The sequence below is a fragment of the Dromaius novaehollandiae genome, chromosome 1 (assembly GCF_036370855.1).
Source record: "Dromaius novaehollandiae isolate bDroNov1 chromosome 1, bDroNov1.hap1, whole genome shotgun sequence".
Taxonomy (NCBI): domain Eukaryota; kingdom Metazoa; phylum Chordata; class Aves; order Casuariiformes; family Dromaiidae; genus Dromaius; species Dromaius novaehollandiae.
This window is the reverse complement of record NC_088098.1, coordinates 62,153,808-62,163,581: the sequence shown is the minus strand read 5'-3', so window position 1 is coordinate 62,163,581 and position 9,774 is coordinate 62,153,808. Positions and strand designations below refer to the sequence as shown.

The 9,774-nt window shown below is 38.1% G+C and overlaps 1 long non-coding RNA gene across 1 annotated transcript in view; it reads right to left on the bottom strand.

Moving 5' to 3' along the window:
* Positions 1-244: 244 nt before the first annotated feature.
* The window catches only part of LOC135328765 (uncharacterized), a 56,890-nt gene continuing 47,360 nt past the window's right edge, over positions 245-9,774 (bottom strand). The window contains exon 4 of the long non-coding RNA XR_010389802.1: positions 245-635. This is a non-coding gene — a long non-coding RNA (uncharacterized LOC135328765). The remainder of the gene's footprint in view (positions 636-9,774) is intronic.

The window sequence follows — 9,774 nt, the reverse complement described above, 5'->3', positions numbered from 1 at the left end:
CTTTATTTAACTGGAAGAAAGGAAGACTGAGTGAAATGGGAAGAAGAAAGAGATCACTGAGAAAAAAGCAAATTTTCCAGGCATAAGAAAGTATAAAACAGATTAGAAAAGAGGTAAGAGGGGAATAGAATAAATTAAAATAACATTTTATAAACATGGAAATAAATGGTTTTTTTTGTCTGGTGAAGAAACATGCAACCATAGGGAACATTGCATATAATCAGTTCCAGGTAGAATGAAAAACACCTCAGAAATGGTGAGGACTAATTTTCTAAGTAACTTACTTGTCTTTAATGTTTTCTTTTATTGTGTCTATTGTTAAAGCAGACATTCTGTTGCTGCACTGAAATACAGATCAGTTATACCCAAACTGCATTGTTTTCTATGAGAAGGGATTCACTTCCTTTTGCGTGCTTTTTATTCTTCTGTTATGAAAATGAACTTGGTTACTTCTTGTATTTTCCAGTTCTGTTACTGCACTGCTAAAATGTTACTCCTGGCTTGTTTGGTCCTTCTCAGTCTTTGTCACATCGGTACTTTGTCAAAAAAACTTGGCCAAATCCTGTAACTCCCATTCTTTGGAGTCTTCAGCTTCCTGTTTTCAATCATTTTCACCATACAAGCTCTTGGTATGGCTAAATGAAAAAAACAAAACATCATGATCAGACAGCCTGAACTGTTGAATAGCAAAAACAGTATCTGGCAATCTTTTATGGGTTGTTCTCAAAAGGTTTAGAGCTACAGTAATGCTGCGGCCTGCTGTTCCACCAGGTACCTCTTTCTGGTATTGCCAAGCCCCTGGCAAGTGTGTCTGACCTTGGTCCTCCCCGCTGTTTGTCAGTGGTGTTTAAGGAACTGATGAAAGTGTAAGAAAGGGCTTAAGTTTGACTTGATCTCCTCAACAATTAGAGGAAGATTTCATAGTATATATTTCCATTCCCCCTTGCCCCCTCAAATTATTGCCATAGGCAGTGGATACAATTGTGGTTTTGACCACGAAAGCTTCCCAGTGCAGAGCTTGTGCAAATGACATCATAGCACCCACCAGGAGTTACCGCCAGGTGTAAAGACATTATTTCATCTGACTAGTATACTTTATTAAGGTATATTTACCCACCTTTACCAAAACTAGTTAAACTTTGGAGACCATGTCAAACCATTCGAGCTGAATTTGTAATTCCAGTGCAGTACAATCTTGACATGGAGACAAGATACTAATGGAGATCTACCCCTTAACAGGGAAAACAGATATTTTCTGGAGTGAATACTAACATAATTCTCAGGTAAGAACACAACATGGGTTGTAAAACCAGGGAAAAATCAACAATCTTAATGCCAAATCCAATACTGCTAAATGAATGCAGAAAATTCAAATGAAGTTCCAATAATGTTATAATGTAGTTTTGTAGTGTAATAATAATAGCTGTTATAATGTAGTTTTGTAGTGTAATAATAATAGCTGTTTTTAAGGTCATCTTTGTAGTTTATTGGTTCCCATTAAAACACTGGAAGTAAGTTATTTTTGTTAGAACTGAGCAGAAGTCTATGATGAGGAACTTCATAATTTCTTGAGTAATCGCCTTTGATTGTAACATATATGTAACATTATAGCCTCAGTAAAATCAATGGAGTTAAAGCTGTTCACACCACCTGTGGACCAGGCATTATTCATTCAATTGGTTTTCCTCTAAATGAAAGACTGATGGAGCAAAGCAGTCTGAGAACCACTCAAACAGTATTTCAAAAATGGATTCTCCTGGTTCACCTCTCTCCTCTTTCACATTATCTTCCCATAGTGAGAGATTTTTATTTTTGGATTTTGAAGAAAGAGTAGTAAAAGAATTAATTAGATAGTGTTAGCAAATCCTTTTTAAGTCTAAAAGCATTGTAATAAGTATTCATTTGACTCAGAATCTAGGGAACTTCCATTTCAACTTTGAGCTCCAAAAATTCATTTTATAGCAATAACAGCTACCAAGAGGATTCCATTCCCTAACTCTTGGTTGAGGACAACCTTTTGATAAAATTACCTAGAAGAAGATTTTAACAAAATAAATTGGACTTCCACACTTAGAATACAGTCTTACAGATTTATTCACAGGGGTTGATAACCAGTTGTGGTGGACAGATGAAGGAATTTTTTGCCTTAAACATTTCTTGGTGCATGGGGTGCAGGCAGGCCATAACCCCAAACAAGCCATCTGTCCCTGGCGGAAACAGGACTGGGCTGCTGTGACCCCCGAGATGGTCTCCCTGCGACCACCCGGGACACACCGAGCCTGCACTGAACGAGACCGCAATCAGGCAGAGACTTTGGGATCTGGACTGTAAATTATTGTCTGTTTTTAGCACAACTTCTATAAAACTTGCTTGGCATGAGTGGCTAAATTTGCTGAAGCCTTAGGCCACACTCCCTAGTTCGGTGAGAAAGGGCCCCAGAGCTGGTGCAGGCGGGAACGATAAGGGAGTTACCAGCAATTTGCATTCCTGTGCACCGCTGAAACTGCTAATTGCTGGAGTTACCACCTCTTTGTCAAGACCTTGAGAGATGATGGTGGGACCCGAGAAAGGAAGACACATCTGTCGGCAGAAACTGCAACAGAAAAGATAAGGGAGAAAAGAAACAGCCTGCCTAGGAACAACGATGAGATCCAATAAGGAGCAGGAGACCCCAGACCCCAAAATTACTATTGGTCTGAACTACCACGTGGGGGGGTGGGAAACTTAATTTGAAAAAGCTATAATTGCCCAGGGATCTCTTTGTTCAGGGTCCCTCTTCGGAGGTACCCAACTCGAGCTGTAACCACTGCACGCATGTCATTCTGAGCTAACCTAGGGTCGGACCCTGCTCGAGTTGTAATTACTGCACGTGCACCACCAAAACTTAAACCCAGGGTGAAGAGGACCCACCTGCCACCAGACGGGAGCCCCCCCCCCCCCCCCACCACCACCGAGACTCCCAAAGGAAGAGGACCAACGGGACGCCGGGTGGTGATATCTTTCCCCTCTCTTTTCCCCTTTTCCTCTCTTTTTCCCGCTCTTTTGTTGAATGTTGGTAAGATCTGTTTTTGTCTAGCTAGTTGTAGTATTCGCCATTGAATTATCCTATTTGACCACATGCCTTATCTTTGTGTTAATAAATCTTAAAACTGGTTGGCTGGTGTCATTTCACCTTAATTCAGTCCAAGGGCATCGCGAACTTGGTCCTTGGTCCCATGGGGAGGGAGGTCATCCTGAACGACTCCTTTCGTGTTGCGACACCAGTGTCTGTCCCTTTTCCCAAGGACCTCCATAACATGCCCAAGAGAATGACTGGAGTATTTCTCTTTTGGGGGGAGCTACTAAAAAGCATGCATAGCAATTCTTCCTGTATATTTGGAGATACTCTTTGTTAACTGCAAGATAGTATCTGTTTTCCTTCATAACAGCCTCTGAAAAGCTCCAGGTTATTGGGTATTTCCCCGTATCAGATGTAATTTCATTACACTGTATCAGTAATTTCAGTTGTAAAGATCCCAAGGATGAAAAATACTCATAGTTCAACTGTAGCTGGAATCTTCTTTCTCCCCTGTCTGCTTTATCTACTATTATTTCTAAAACGCTCTTGTGAAAAGAAAGGTCTTCATCTGAACTCTGAGTGTTGCTGGGGTTTCCATTCCTTCTGACCTCTCTGGGAAAGAAGTCCCACAAACAGGAACATTCAGACAATTTTCAGAAGGAATAAAACATCCCTTACAATCTAGCGTCTCAGGTAACAAAGACCATCAATTAGTTCAATAAGCTTTTTATTCTTTTGGTGACAAACATGAGGAACCTTTGGTGGAAGATGAGTTCAGGATGTCTCTTAACTCAGTATCTCTGTTCAACCTAGTTCAGGCTTAGTTTCCTCTGACTGCTTACCTCACACGGGAACAGCAGCAAAAATCTGCAGAATCAAATGTAAAGCACTGAAAACACACTGGCAGAAGCCAGTGTGTCACAAACTCACACAGAGGTCTTGTGTCTGCTTTTCTTTTTTTAGCCAGGGAGCTGCTATCCAACAGATCACTTCTGGAACAGTTTCATAAGTAAATAATGTTACTGCCACTGCACACTGCTGTTAGTATGTCATGAGCTGCACCTATGAAAAACTTTTCATCGTTGACTAATGATATATCTTAGTGATACTGGTTGTATTAAACCCATCTACTTGCTATAGCATAGTGCAATATGAGAAGACTATGGAAAATAGTTCAGGGTTCTTGTTAGATAAAAGGTGCATGCAAGTATTGAAGCTTATTCTAGCAAAAATCAATGCCAAACAAGCAACTAGTTCCCCTTGCTGAAAAGGTCACTGACAAATGAAATGTTCTGTAAAGGATTATGTAATTCCTCATACAGGTTTTAATACCAATTTAGTGAATGCTGCCTCCAGGTTTACAGAGCTTTAGATCAGATTTTCCAGATAGTAATGGATAGAGATCTATGCCACATCTGCAGCCAGAAGCTGCTTGAAGTAGAAAGTGAGAAAGCAACATGAAATGAATACAGTAGACATTTATCTTCACAGAACCAATTCTTTCTATATAGCACATCAGAAAGCATTACATTCAGATTGTCCCCATCATACAATATAATCAATATGGAATTGACCTTTTGCATTCCTTGAAAAGTTGCAGTATTATAGGGCATTCAAATAAACAGGTGTTCTCAAAATATGGTAGGTATCTGCCCTCTGTCTCTTCTGTAGGTAAAAAGAGCTTTCCAATTATTGCTTGTCTCCTATCACTTTGTAAAGGGTAGAAAAGCAAAGATAGTGTGTACTTATTTATTAAAAGTCCAAGCTATCAGTCAAATAGTTTACTAGACCCAAAGGTGTTGTATTCAGCTTTCATTTTAAGTTTCCTGTAACACATAAAATACTATACTATGTCTCAAATTGGAAGAACTGGTTGCATTTTAAAACAACTTCTATTAAAGAATTGTTGTATTTTAATTAGAAGTATCTGAAAGATCATATACAGAACTTCTTGCAGAAGTCAAGACTTTATAAATCAAACTTCAGAATTGAAATGAGAGGCATTTTCTCTCCTGCTGTAAATTAGAATAGCCCTACTAACTGTAAAATTTGCTCTTTTCAAAGTATGATTTGAAACTCAAACTCTTCATCTGTACAAGTTAGTAATTTATTAGGTACTCAAGAAGATCTTTACTTAATTCCATATTAAATTGCTGTTAAACAGCAAAAGACTACCTGACATCCAAAAAACCCTGTTATGACCTTTTTCTTATGACAGCTTATTATTGGACTGATTCTCTTGTGTACTAAAGCATCAGTTTTGTTTATGTAATACTGATTTTTTGATACCCTGCTGTGTTTTCTACATTGTCTCCCAGGCAGCTTTTCCTTTGTAAAAGAGGATGCATAGTTAAGGGCATGGATTTATATGTTCTGCAGTGTCAAATTTCAAAAAAGATTTAAAATATACCTAACATTTTCCTATCTTCTCTGCTACTTTCTTTTGGTTCTATGTTCCAAAATGTTTTGATTAACTTGATTTCCATTAAATGAATAAAACATCTCTTTCCTTTTTACAGGGGAATCGTCTCTTCCCATTTCACATCCTTTCCTTGGAAATGTAATTGTGGTCATTTAATATTTCAGTGATGTCTTCCTCTTCAGTCAATAGCTTTCTCTGTCACTTGACAGGCCAGGTCTGTCTTATTGACCTCTAATTACTTATGTGCTTGAAAAGCTTCTAATTAGGTATTTAAACATAAAATATATTAATGTCACCTCTTTATTGTCTGGGGTTTGCTTTCCCAAAACTTCTTTCTTCATAACTTCATTTTGTGGTTATTACCCAGTTCCATCTCCAATTTTTCTCCCTCCCCAGGATTTTCCCCTCCAATAGCAGAGACTGCACATTTTGGTATACTGCCTGTATAATGAGTCAGTACAGGCAATGAATATTTCTTTGGCAATGGGCATTTTCACTATCTATCTGTGTTGCAGTACCACACACATCCAAACTCACAGTTTCAGCTTTGACTTTGAAGACTATATTTAAGCATTGATCTGATTACCAAAAATTCTGAGTGCCCACAGCTTCAATGCACTTCAAAGTCACTCCTCGTGTAGTTCAGAACTTGGCACCAGAACAGATGATGTCCAGATAACACGAACATTGCCTTTGTAGGCATAAATCTCATTAGCAGCTGCTGGGTCCTGAGTGCTTTGGAAAATCAAGGAGGCATGTGACTACACACTTCAAAAATTTACCTTTGTATTTCCAGTTTTTAAGCTCTAGGCCTGGAGGTAAAACTTGCAGAATATCATGTGACTTATGATCCTAATTGCTGTTAACAGTTAATGCTTTCAATCTGCAGATTGATATATCAATACACATTTGTATTTCTCTCTCCTTCTATTGATTGTAGTGCTTTTTTCTCATTTGTTTGATTATCAGGGGAAAAGTTACTGACGAGAGCAACACCAAATAGTGATATAATGCTTCTAATGCTGCTTTAAAACTCCCTTCAGACACAAATTTGAGCCTTGGCTGGTTTGGTATCCACCACTACTAGACAGTAAATTGAGAGCGTTTTTCATACTATTTGTATGTAAAGCAAATCTTTACATAAAGATGGGGAACACATGTTTTCTTTATTAACATCAGGGCCTGATAACAGTATTTTTAAGGCTTGGAGCTTTGTAGTGAAAGACATTTAAATTTCTTTTTTGTCTTATTTTCTCTTTTTTTCACAGCTGGTTGCACTGAAAACATTCCATTACCTGCAAGGAAATGTGCTTGCTATTTGTATAGTCCTTATGATTTTAGAATGCAAGTGACTCATAAACATTCATTAATTTCTTCTTATAGTAACTTTGAAGATGAGAACTATTATTCTGTATTTTTTCCTGATAAGAAAGGAGAGATCGAGTTACTTTCTACAGAACTTTCAGAAAGGCCAAACTGGAGTTCAGCTTTTGTGAGTGTTCATTCCATGACTTTTAGAGCAATTGCTATATATATATTTATATATATGTGTGTGTGTATATGTATATATTTGTTAATCTGAAGAAGACTGCAACACTAGAAGTGCATTTAGGCATTTGTGTGGGATTTTTTTCCTAATCAGGATGATTCTAAAATATGGTTACATATATCATTAAAATCAGGGAATACAGATCTTTCCTAGGTGATTGGCTGTGAAGTGGGGCTCCAGAATTGTTATTGGTCTTGAGAATGAGATTTTTTCAAGTGCTACAATACTAGCAGAGAATAAGATGCCATAGGAATTTTAACCAAAGGGCTGAATAAATGGTTGAAGAAGGTCAGTGTTTCCTTCTTATTTGTCTTTGGAAATGTTCAAAAGCTAAAGATTTAGGCATTATGGCTGCTGTTTAAAGAATCTTGTAAGAAAGTGTCTAATTGTGAAGTATGGTCAAAACATTGTCAGACCGATGTCTTTTAACCCTACGTCCTCATTGGTTTTCTTCTCACTTCCAGTATTTGCAAACTATACAAAAATTCCATATGGTGCCCCAAGAAAATAATTTAACGGCTATATACATTATGCAAAACTAGAAAAGAGGAAGTGATTGGGGACAATAATGGCAGGTTACTCTGAATGTAGGCAAGTACCAATGGAAAAGCATATTGGAAGAAATTATTTGAAATAAGCATGGACATTGATTGGTTCTGAAAACATCTAGACAGTGCAGCATAGTGGCCAAATTAGAGGGGTTTGAAAAGAGACAGAGCTTGCTTCTGAAAATACTGGTCATTACACACAGGGAGACACATTCTCACCCCAAGGAGCTTCAGTACGACTGTTTTCTTCCACACCTTTTCCCTTTTGAGTCACTTTCATACCTACCTTGGATTCCAATAATTCCTCTGAGTCACATTTTTTTCTAAATATAAACTCTAGTGCAATGAATGTGAGATCCAGAAATACTTAGATGACAAACACTTGCTAGTACAATATAGATTAGTCTTGGAAATTTCATCTTAAAATATCCCTTTCCTATATGTTACATATGGTCTGCAATATCACTGAATAGAATTACATTTTTCTAAAGTATCTTTTATTCCTTTTCTCAGTGCATGCTTCTCCTTATACTGGCATCCTGACAAATTTTGCATTGCTTTTCTAAACTTACTTTTGACCTTTGCAGCGTTTCTGGACTCATGGCTTTTATACCCTACTGAGTCCCTCTCTTCTCCTGTAGGCAAAAATGTGATAGGCAATGTTCGCCTACTATCCTGTCAGACACAGTCTTTTACATAAGGACTCTGGTTTAAAAGGTGTCTGTCCTCTGTTCAGTGACCCCTCAACATTTATTAGTGGCAATCACTAGGGATATTTGTTTTTTAATGTACTTTTTATCAAACGTCATCTTTGGCATGTAGCTCATCTAAGGTCAGGTAGGTACCTACTGGTCTCTTGTCATCAACCATCTTTCCTCCCACTCTTTAGAGTTTATCTTTGTATAATTTTGCCCTTCTTTCTGTCTTACCTCCCCATCTCCTTCCTCTGTTAATTTACTAGTCAGGATTTTGCTCTCTTTCAGACTTAAATCTTTTCTTTTCTGCTCCACTGTAAGTCTGTGCTACCAGTCAAGCCCAGGAAATTCTGCAGTGCCTTTTCCTCTTGCTCGTTTCCATACTCAAAGTAAATTCCACAAAATCTTTATTACATCCTTTTTGCCTTTGCTTCCTCAGTTAACAACTCTTCTCCCATTTAATGGATTTTCTCACCCCAGCCATCAATCCCTTTATCATCATCTTCAAGATTGCCCCCAATGAAGCCACCATTTCATTTTTCCACAAATAATCTTCTCAGCCTCTCCCCAGAATAGTATGAACAAACAGCATGCCTCTGTGTTCCTTTCGTCTTTCTCTCCTAAAAGTATTAAACTCACCTGTTAAAAGCAGAGATGTTTCTTGACTGTCTTTTCCCAAACTCCTTTAGTTGTTCCAATAACCTCACTGCATCTCCTGTCTTCCTCAAGCCCTTTCTACCCTCCTCCCCCTTTTATTGTTTTCACTATAGAGAAATACTTTCTGGTCTGTTTTTCCTCACAAATGCATCTTGTCTTTTACCTCTGAGATATCCCTTTTTTGCATCATTGTAGTTGCAAATAGTTTATCATCTAGGATGGTAATCTGGATTTAATCTTTAATCTAGAGTACTTTTTAACATTGACACGCAAAGCCTAATTTTCAGTGCAGCAAATTCTTTTTTGGTGGTGGTGGTGGTGGGTTTGCATAGCACTGCAAAGATGCAGTTTTACTGTCCACTGAAATTACTGAAGCACTGCAATCATGTTGTCTGTTCCTGTGAAAGGCAGTTTTGCTCCACTTGTGTGCTGCTAAGGTCATTTCCCTAGTCCATCCCTCTCTCTGTCACATCAAACATAAACTACTTTTTTAGTTTTCCAAGTCCTTCATGTCTTATTGCAGTATCAAACTGTCATTTCCCACATCCAGCAGGTCAACGAAGCCAATTTTCATTACACGAGTTAAATTCTCAATTGCATAAATTCAGACATGACTGGGTGACAGCATCACTGACCTTTTACTTCCTACAGTCTTCCATAAAGCTGTGTGTTATTCCCTTTCAAACCACCTCTTAACATTCTTCTGTGATGTGGTGCTCACAAAAAAGGGGATTGCTGGGCTTTTGGTGTACTGAGACCAGAATCCAAGTGCACCCACAAACATTACCTCATTGTTTTTCTTTACTCCTCCCATCTGTCTCTGTCCATCTGTTTTGTCACATAGT